Raw genomic sequence first — 11,550 nt, 5'->3', positions numbered from 1 at the left:
GCATTTTGTTTTTTATCTGAATAATTTCCTGGAGTTGTTAATGAGTATTTTGTGCAATCACAAAAGCTAATGAAAGGATGTGTTGAAGTGTGGTTTTTGCTTTACTGTGATATATCAAGCAGCAACCACTTTATTTCTTGTGAGTGGAAATTAACTGACAGTAGCAATTTGATACTTGCTTTGTAAATGATAAATGCCATTGTGACTTCTTTCGTAGAGGAGTTGAGTTTCATCATCATGTAGGGCACAGGAGTGGCTGTGTGGTAAGTAGCTTGCTTAACAACTACATGGTTCCAGGTTCAGTCCCACTGTGTGGCACCTTGGGAAAGTGTCTTCTACTTTAGTCTCGAGCCAACCAAAGCCTTGTGAGTGGATTTGGTAGACGGAAACTGAAAGACGCCTGTCGTATATATATATATATATATAGGGAGAATTCACAAAAGATGAAGACAGGTGGTGTAGAAAACAAACAGATGTATTAGTATAACGCTCGGGAATTGAAAAAGTCTTAACGTTTTGAGCCTACGCTCTTCCACTGAAAGAAACAAGCAGAGAAAAAAAATGTGTGTAGTGGTTAGTGATCTATCATATTGCTAAAAACGTTGCTCTTAAAGATAATTTTAACCAATTATGTATATACCTGCAAGTTGGTCCCATTTGAATTTGCTGCAATGTAATAATTTGTCAGAGTTTAATGACATGCTATTGAGCTCTTAATTACTGTGTATTTATTTCTTGATGTTTATACATCAATTCTTTATATGTATATAATGTATTTAGACAAAGCTGTGAGGTTAAGGAATTCATTTTTGTAATGCCTTTTTTCTAAATTTGGCTCAGTTGCCTGGCACTTTGGATATAGGTCTCCAACTGTAACCTTGAGTTGTCTAATGCTCTGTAAATGAAATTTTGTTGGTGGAAATTGTGTAGAAGCTTGCTATGTACATATATGTGTATCTGTATATATATGTTTGTCATTTAAAAAATCAATGTGGGTAACTATGTCCTATAACTTAACAGTCTGACAAATAGAGAGTGATAAAATAGGTAACATACTGAAATAAGAATTCAGCAATAGCTAGCTCAGTGTAAGTATAGTCCAATTACTGAAACCAGTTTAAAAAATGTGGATGTTTGTTTGCATGTATAATGAAATCTTAAAATTTTCACACTAATTAAACCAACTATAGCACTAAATTCTTTCAATTTTGCTGTTGTGCTAGTTATAGAAGAACATTTCATCACAAGTGAATTGCCAGGCGAAACTAAACCAACCATACCACTAAATTCCTTTTTCATTGCTTTCAATTTTATCTACATCATACCTAGACTTATCTGCTGCCATTCATGTAGTCCTCTTAACAGTAATCTTCAAAAACAAAGACATTCACTAAAATAATACATATGCACTCTACCATTAACAACACTTAGCACTACTTCAAATTTCTTGACCACTCAATCGTTTCAAGTGGAATCATACTCTGGATTCCTCTTTTGTTGCCACTCCTCTGGTTTCCATTGTTCACTAACTAACCAAATAGCTTCTTTTTTTTTAATATTTTTGATGCATATATTTCATCATCATCATCATCATCGTTTAACGTCCGCTTTCCATGCTAGCATGGGTTGGACGATTTGACTGAGGACTGGTGAAACCGGATGGCAACACCAGGCTCCAGTCTGATTTGGCAGAGTTTCTACAGCTGGATGCCCTTCCTAACGCCAACCACTCAGAGAGTGTAGTGGGTGCTTTTACGTGTCACCCGCACGAAAACGGCCACGCTCGAAATGGTGTCTTTTATGTGCCACCCGCACAAGCCAGTCCAGGGGCACTGGCAACGATCTCGCTCGAAAATCCTACAGGAGCCAGTCAGGCGGTACTGGCAACGGCCACGCTCAAAATGGTGCATCTCATGTGCCACCCGCACAAGAACCAGTCCAGGGGCACTGGCAACGATCTTACTTGGCTTGCCGGGTCTTCTCACGCACAGCCCATTTCCAAAGGTCTCGGTCCGTAGTCATCGCCTCGGTGAGGCCCAATGTACGAAGGTCTTGCCTCACCACCTCAGCCCAGGTCTTCCTGGGCCTACCTCTTCCACGGGTTCCCTCAACTGTTAGGGTGTGGCACTTTTTCACGCAGCTATCCTCCTCCATTCTCACCACATGTCCATACCAGCGCAATCGTCTCTCTTGCACGCCACAACTGATGCTTCTAATGTTCAGCTTTTCTCTCAAGATACTTACACTCTGACGGGTATTCACATTGACATTACACATCCAACGGAGCATACTGGCTTCATTCCTTGCGAGCTTACGTATGTCCTCAGCAGTTACAGCCCATGTTTCACTGCCATGTAGCATGGTTGTTCGTACGCATGCGTCATACAGTCTGCCTTTTACTCTGAGTGAGAGTCCCTTTGTCGCCAGCAGGGGTAAGAGCTCTCTAAACTTTGCCCAGGCTATTCTTATTCTAGCAGCTACACTTTCAGCGCACCCACCCCCACTACTAACTTGGTCGCCCAGATAGCGGAAGCTATCGACTACCTCTAGTTTTTCACCCTGGAATGAGATAGAAGTTGTTTCCTGTTTGTTTGCAGTCTTTATTGCACCTGAACATCTGCCACAAACAAAAACTAACCTGCTAGTTAACCTGCCTTTGATGTTGCTGCACCTCTTATGTGTCCATAGCTTGCACCGGGTACATCTTATAGAGTTACTACCTACTCCTTTTCTACATACTGAGCAGGGCCATCTACCTGAAGGGGTTTGTGTTTTATCTACCTTCCTACTTATTAGGATTTTGGTTTTAGCTAGGTTGACTCTAAGGCCCTTCAATTCTAGACCTTGCTTCCACACCTGAAACTTCTCCTCTAGTTCTGATAGTGACTCCGCAATTAGGGCAAGGTCATCAGCATAGAGGAGCTCCCAGGGGCAACCTGTCTTGAACTCCTCTGTGATTGCCTGGAGGACTATGGTAAATAATAGGGGGCTGAGGACGGAACCTTGGTGGACCCCTACCTCTACCCGGAATTCATTGCTGTACTCATTTCCAACCCTCACCTTACTGGCCGCATCTCTGTACATGGCTCGCACAGCTCTCACTAGCCATTCTTCTATCCCAAGTTTCCTCATTGACCACCAGATAAGGGATCGGGGGACCCTGTCAAAGGCTTTCTCCATGTCAACGAAAGCCAGGTACAGAGGTTTATCCTTGGCTAGGTATTTCTCTTGCAACTGTCTCACTAGAAATAAGGCATCAGTAGTGCTTTTACCTGGCACGAACCCAAACTGCATCTCATCTAAATTGATTCGCTCCCTAATTAGTTGGGCTATGACCCTCTCTGTAACTTTCATAACCTGATCTAACAGCTTGATGCCTCTGTAATTATTTGTATCTAAAGCGTCCCCTTTACCTTTGTAGCAGTTGACTATGATGCTGCTACACCAGTCATAGGGTATGACTCCTTCGTGTATCACCTGGTTCGTAATACGGGTGACTAGGCTATAGCCAACACTGCCAGATATTTTGAGCATCTCTGCAGTGATTCCTGATGGGCCGGGGGCTTTCCCGGTCTTCATACTCTTAATTGCTTTATCTACCCTGGTACTATCAACTCGGATAGCTGGTCCCTCTATTGGGTCGACATAAGGCAGGCTCTCTTTCTCCCATTCATTCTCTTTATTAAGCAATCTATCGTAGTGGCATCTCCAGACCTCTTTCTTTGCATCCTCATTTAATGCAAGCGTACCATCATCCATGCGAACACATTTCTCTCCTACAACATCACTATTCTCTCTCCTACACTGTCTTGCAACCCGAAATACCTCGAGTCTTTGGTCCTCACGGCGCAGAACATTGGCAAATCTTTCCTTATCTGCTTCCCCTCTGGCTAAATAAACCTGTCGCCTAGCCTCCCTTCTGGCACATTGGTAATTCATATTGTAACTTGACACATGGCACAGTGGGGAAACTTTTTAGTGTGGCAGGCAAAAATTTCTAAAGAAAAAGGCCTGCAGGCAGATCACAGGTTCTAACTCTTATATCTGTGTAAATCTTGTATTTATCTTTGTATAAAGCAATATACATTAATAAAGATAAGTTTAAGACATTAAATTAACACATAAAGTTTAACTGTTTTAAGTCATCATGGAAACGCAACCTAGGTTGCAAATAGGCATACGAGTATCATGTAAAATTTTATAATTGAAAAATTGGCTATATTTTGAACATACAAATATACCAGCCTATGGGTGCAATTGTGCGCATGGGCGGGAGTTTACCCACCCTTGGGTTAGAGCATCAGGCTTACAATCATGAAGTAGTGAGTTTGATTCCCGGACTGGGCTTTGTATTGCATTCTTGAGCAAGACACTTTATTTTCACATTGCTCCAATTTGCTCAGCTGTAGAAATGAGTTGTGACAGCACTGGTGCCAAGCTGTACTGGCCTTTGTCTTTCCCTTGGAGAATATCAGTGGTGTGAAGAGGGGAGGATGGTATGCATGGGCAACTACTGGTCTTCCATAAACAGCCTTACTCAGACTTGTGTCTCAGAGGATAAATTAAAGGTGCAATCCCATGGTCATTCATGATCAAAAGGGATCCAGTCAGTCATTCATTCTGTTCATATTGTAACTTATTTAAAATCTTTTCTGCCAGTTATGTCTCATACTATTTTAAATTTGCAATGGCGATATCACATGACCGGGTGCTTATGGTGTTTGGTGCGCAATCATAGAAGTCATAATTTTGATTCTCAGACCATGTTATGTCCTGGAGGAACATGCTTCATTTCACATTTCTTCAATCTGCTCAGCTGTAATAATGAGTACCAGTTAAAGTGCTGGTGCAATCCTCCCACTTGCAAGGCGTCATATCTTGGATGTTCCACTGGATTAAGGATGAGGAGGCTGAGATGGTGTCTATGTCTATTCACTACTACACAGACATCTAGGACAATCAGAGAAGGCATGGTACATGTTACCAAGCCATACTCGCCGATAAGTGACAAGCTGGCTGTACTAAGTTTGCAATGAAGCAAAAAAAGTATCTTTGAATTTGACTTGTTACATGAAAACTCGTGATATTACTTATATGAAATTTATCTGTCTCCATAGTTTTCTGGCTGAACTTTGCTCAGGCTAAAACAAAATGCTGGTACTGACACTGCTTGATGTTAGTAATGAGACTTGTGCATTATGTAATTACAGTAAGCTATTTTAAGAAATGTGCAATTTATAAACAAAACTGGGGTGCAGTTAGATGTATCTTTTGAAAAATGGTGCAATTGGTATGGAAAAAAAAAACCCTCTCAGATTCACAAATTTTGTCTTTATACTATCATTCATTGTTAGACTTAATCATTCTTTCAATTTTGTTGTTGTGCTAGTTATAGAACATTTCATCACAATTAATTGAATTGCCAGGCTATTTTTTATATTTAAATGGCACTAATTTGCTTGCTGTGAATGCACTACAAAGCACACAAATATTAATTATGTTATCATTTTAGTAACACAAGCTGAAGTTAAAGTAGCCTTTATTCATGAAAAGTAGGCCAAAGTTGTATCCTCCCTTGGAAACCTGCAGCAATATCAAAAGAAAATAGAATTCATACATGTTAGCACGCCTTATGAATTTTAATCACGAGAAAGCAATATTTTAAACACTTTAGTCTTAACAGCACAAGCTGTAATTGAGTGTTTAAATGAAGTTTTGAAAAGTAACAATGAAGTCAAGGAAAAATGCAAAACTTAAGGAGCATTAGAACACTAAACAGAAAATCTATAATAAATAATGGTTTCAAATTTTGGTACAAGGCCAGCAATTTCTGGGTGGGGTAAGCTGATTACATTGACCCCAGTGTTCAACTGGTACTTATTTTATTGACCTTGAAAAAATGAAAGGAAAAGTCAAGCTCAACAGAAATTGAACACAGAACAAAATGCTGTTAAACATTTTTGTCTGGCATGCTAATTATTCTGCCAGTTTGCTGCCACAAAAGTCTATAATAAATAATAACACAAATAAGAACACTCGTGTACACTCCTCATTAAGAACTGAATGTTGAATGCATACTCATCATTAAACTGGCAGAGAAACTTTTGAATGACGACTCCTATCTCATTGTAACTCTCATATCAATTCTCTTCAACATCACTGACCATATATATATATATATATATAACTCCCAAAATATTTCAAAATCTTGACAAGGCATTTAAAAATAAGCTGATTTCAATTGTTGCTTGAATACATTTTTGACCCCCTTCCAACAAATTTACTCCTACTTTTTGACCCCAAGAATTCTCTTTTTGCCTCCAGTGAGTGGAGTGACACGAACTGCCGCCATCGAGAAATACTGATCTAGGACCTCAAGTTTTGTAATCTTCGCTGATCACCATGTTATGCATATTTCTGTTGCAAGTACCTGAGCATACACAAGTGGACTCATCTTGAAAATTTATTTCTGTTTCAATACAATTACTAGCAGAAAATTTCAAATACTGAACCTATTTATACAAGATACAATTTTTTGAATGAAGTTTACACCCTCTATATAGTTTATGGAGAGTGGATGGTCACCTAACATCTTGCATACATTAGTGAGGTTTGATTGAAATGTCAAACTAAATTGCAAACTGAAAAATATGTCTAAAATGTTGAACATTTTCCACAATGTTGTAAAATGGTTTCAGTAAAAGTTTCTTTTCCTGTAAATTATTTCGAAAGCAGTTGCTTGAAGAGATATATTTTTGGAGCATTAATATTGATCTCGTAATTAATTACTCAAGAATGCAAATTGAATAAAACGGGAACAGTTTCAGATTAGCATATGTTTATGTGGCTTTTATGTTGCACTTAGGTTCCAAACTATTTGATTGTTCATAGAATCTATCCAAATAAGATCAGGTGCGGTCCCAGGAATTTTTCAAAGGGTGGGCACAAGGTCAGAAGCAGCGCTGGATTAACCATTAAGCAAAATACGCACATGCTTAGGGCATCAAAGGAAGGAGGGGGAGGGCACTACAGAAATGGTCAATGATTTATGGTACAAAAGAAATCACTTTAAACTTGCTAAAATAATATTCGGGATGCCAGATGTGCTACCTAAGATTAATTTGAGGATGTGATTGAAGACTTTACAATTCAAAAAAGTTGGAAGAAACTTTTCAAATATAAAGTGGAAGTATACAAAAATAAACATTATTTTCCCTCTTACTGTTTTGCTTCATTTTGAAAAATTAAAATTGATTTTATGGTTTGTTATTGTTTATATTAATCTTTTATGTGGGCACTAAAATCTTATAAGTGCTTAGGGCTTCAGTGGGTCTTAATCCAGTCCTTGTCAGAAGGGAATACAATTCCAGGAGAAAAGGGCATAGTAACATTATTTAGAAGGGCGCACTTCTTTTCTTGAGGGGGACATGTGCCCCTCAGTCCCCATCCCGGTCCACTCCTGAAGGTGAATATCTAATAAGTTTATTTTTAAAGATTACCAATTTATGAAAGTAAATAGACAATGGCAATAATAAGTCAGAAAGGGCAAGCAAACTCTCATATTATCACTGCAACAAGGGACACTCATTTTCTTCTCAAAATACTTTAAGACAACCATTACCACAGATGAACACAAGTCTGCATGACATTAGGAAGAGACCTTGAGCTAGAGGTAGATGCCTCATATAAGACATCATTGTTACAGATTCTTTTGTCTCTACATATCATAGATCAGTGACAGGAGACCTTTTTCCAGAAGCCAGAAGCATGAGACGTAGCTCATCATTAAGCAGGCCATGCCACTAAAAAATTCAAAGTAATGCGTTTGTTAGGTGTGCCATTCAGAATGTTCCGCAGGCTGCAGGTCTCTTATGAATGTTCTAGATGCTGTGGTAGAGATGGGAGCAAGTATGTTAGCAGATAAACGGAACAAAATCCTAAAATACTGTAGTTTGATGGCAATTTATATTTTTCAGCTATAGTATTAAAGACGTTCTGGGGTATCAGGTTGCTGACAGAGAATATTTTGTCATCGTTTATTTCTCTTCCTAAAGTACTAAGTGATACTCTTGAGGCCTGCTTGGCTCTTCCTTAATCTTGCAATCTCCCGCGGCAATGCCATATTTTGGATTACTTTAAAATTTTAGAAGGAAATATCAGTATTCTTTGTTGCTGTATGTAATTAAGAGAGCATGTTTGAGGAACATCTTATGGTGGAAATAACCGAAACGAAGTTTTTCCTCAGAAAATATGCAAGATATCAATGGAAGTATAGTTAATGTAGATGCGAGTAAATATTTCTTTGAAGACGGGCCACAAATACCACATTGGCTGCTTTGTAATATGTAACCAGCATTCTGCTGTGCACTAGTTTACTTTGGTTTTTTTTTTTATAAGAAAATAACCTTCATTTTCGAGCCCGGAAAACACCTGCTTTTAACAAAGTAAATACTTCCACTTTCATAAGGCCTGGAAATGAGGTACCATTCAGTCACAGGATTCCCAGCGTCAGTGGACATGTCGGTGATCTCGGAGTCCACTAGATTGGATAGCAGTGATGGCTAACGCCCGGATACGGAGTCCTGTTTTCCGTGCGCCTAGGGTCGCTAGATGGTTCGAAAGGCCACCACTGTCATCGATACTTATATCAGTGACAGCGGCTTCCCAGATTATATCTCGGAGACTGCGATTCACCTATCTAGTGCAGCGACAAGGGTACAAAGAGGCAAGTGACGCATATCTGTACCACCATCAGGCACATATATACCTTTGGATCGGGATCGGTGACAGTGGGAAACCACTAGTATCGGCAGTAAATCGACGACGATGTTCGTCAACGCTATCGGGAAAAGATAGTTGAAGCCTCCACTTCATCGCTGTGACAGTGAATTGGTTTGGCAATTGCTCATTATAATGCTGTCTGTACGTAGCTAGCAAGAGAGAAAGAATAAAAAAGAAAAAAATAAAGCCACCATAACAGCTATTTGCTGCTGACACGTAAACCAATTCCTTCCAACCGAGGCTTTTAATAATTCAGGACGGAGATAGCCGATGTTTAACGGAAGTTGCCGATTTTCATTTAACGTCATTCTTTTACCTCAATGAAAAGCGCTTCCTGTGTTGACCTTTTTGGTATGTGTCGAATTAACTTTTACTTTTAATATGTTTATACTTCTTAAAATTGTACTCAATTTATCTTTTCTGATATATCTTCATTCATTCTATTATTTTATACACCATTCTTAACTTTGTGCTGTTTATAATTCCATTTTTGTAACGCTTGTTCGGCGATGTTCTGATAATGATTATGTTTTATCCACCCATATTTATTTGCCTTTTTAAACACATATTTCGTCAAATGCATAAATTTCAAATGCATAAATAATTCATTAAAAGGAAAAAAGACCAATAGCATATAATATGGTAATAATTCTAACTATGACATAACCTTTTTTTATTACGATAGTATTCACTCGTTTTATGTAATATCTTAGATCAGCTGGATTTTGACATTCAAACATCCTCTACTTTTGACATGGACATTTTCCTCCTTATATTCTTTTTCTTTTTAAATTGTCTTTAAATCGTAAGACAAAGGATTTATTGAAATGACTAAATTTTTTTACATTATGTATGCAATTTTTGCATACATAATGATGGGATTCCGCCAATGTCTGAATTCATGTATTTGTCAAACCCCCTCCCCGCGCGCTTTTAAATTAATAGACACATGTCTAAAAGTTCTCGTTAATTCAAATAACAAAGAAAAGAAAAAGACAGTCAAAAAATTACATTAGTGTGAAGTTTATACATTTATTTATAACAACTATATAGAACAGTGGTTTCCAATGTTTAATTGGTATCATTACTCTATCTCCCAACGCTGAGGATAAGCGACTCCTTTATTTTATTCTAACGGAGAAAATATGAATTCCAGAGCAAAATATGGTACACACTAAGTGCATTTCTCCCTCAAAATTCACTCCGATTTTAGAATATGGACTTTGATATTTTTGTCAATTGTTATTTAAATCTAAAATCCTGCGACATCCTTAATTACTGAAGGCTATACAAAACTCGGGGGCGTCGTCGCACACTAGTTGGTAACCACTAATGTAAAGTATATATATGGTTTGATGGAGTTTATTCAGTTAGAGCTTTTTTTCTTCTTTTCGTTGGCGAGGAAGATAACAAGGACCAATTGATCGGATCTTTGTTAGCTTGCTGTTGTGAATCCAAACCTTGCTACTGTCAACTTTACACTGTACTGAAATGTGATAAAATGATTACAAGTAATGTCCTGGGGGATCAGTTTAATCGTTTGTACACTCCAGTATATTTGAAGTTATATATATACATGTAGAAAGCAAACTTCAAATATACTGGAGTGTACAGACGATTAAACTGATCCCCCAGAACATTACTTGTAATCATTTTATCACATTTTATCACAAAGATAGATACACACACACACATTTAATTGTATACACACTCACACACAGATAGATGCGCGCACACACACACACACACACACACACACAAGTAGAAAGCAAGCTATTATGCCCTGATCAAATCAGAATTGTTAGAGCTATTTGTTATGGCTCTCAACAGAATCTGCAGTTTCGTCAATGGTGCATCACAAGAATCCATCCTCTTAATCACTCTTTTCAACCTACACCTATACAACTTTTACACACCTTTACAAAAGGCGTGTAAGTACAGACAGTCTCATGTGCAAATGACATCACACTCGCATCCTCCTACTATTCTCCACATATTGCCACACAACTACTCCAACCTACTTTAATCACCAAGAAATCTGACTCCACATCTACCAAAATCACTATCCCATCTCTGATGAGCAACACCAAAGAACATCTGATATAGCCAACTCTCATACACAGTATAAACATACCACACACACACACACACACACACACACAGACGGATGACAAAAGTATGAGGTGTTACATCCAACTCCTCCACAACATTCACAGAAGACATATTAAAAAAGCAAAATGAAGCATATATATTTTTAGAGCAATTTGTGCATCAGATTTAGCCAACAGAAACAAACATTAACAATGGTGTGTAAACAATACATTAGCTCTATCACAGACTTTGTCAGTCCTACTGGGCCCCAACTCTCTGTACAGCAAAGTACAATAATCTACAATGCATACTATGCATCAGAATTGGTTGTATACAAGCCATGTATGCAATAGAACAAAGATTTTTAAATAGTGCGTGGCCGTTGCCAGTACCGCCTGACTGGCCTTCGTGCCGGTGGCACGTAAAAGCACCCACTACACTCTTGGAGTGGTTGGCGTTAGGAAGGGCATCCAGCTGTAGAAACTCTGCCAAATCAGATTGAAGCCTGGTGTAACCATCTGGTTTCACCAGTCCTCAGTCAAATTGTCCAACCCATGCTAGCATGGAAAGCAGACGTTAAACGACGACGATGATGATGATGAAAACCATCTGAATGTGTGTGTGACAGTTTGTTGCTGCTCTAAACTTCAATCTGCTCAGTGCCAGCTTTTACATGGA

Source organism: Octopus bimaculoides, chromosome 5 (genome assembly GCF_046866305.1).
Source record: "Octopus bimaculoides isolate indiv1 chromosome 5, ASM4686630v1, whole genome shotgun sequence".
Classification (NCBI taxonomy): Eukaryota; Metazoa; Mollusca; class Cephalopoda; order Octopoda; family Octopodidae; genus Octopus; species Octopus bimaculoides.
The sequence above is the reverse complement of the archived record's forward strand: the minus strand, read 5'-3'. Positions refer to the sequence as shown.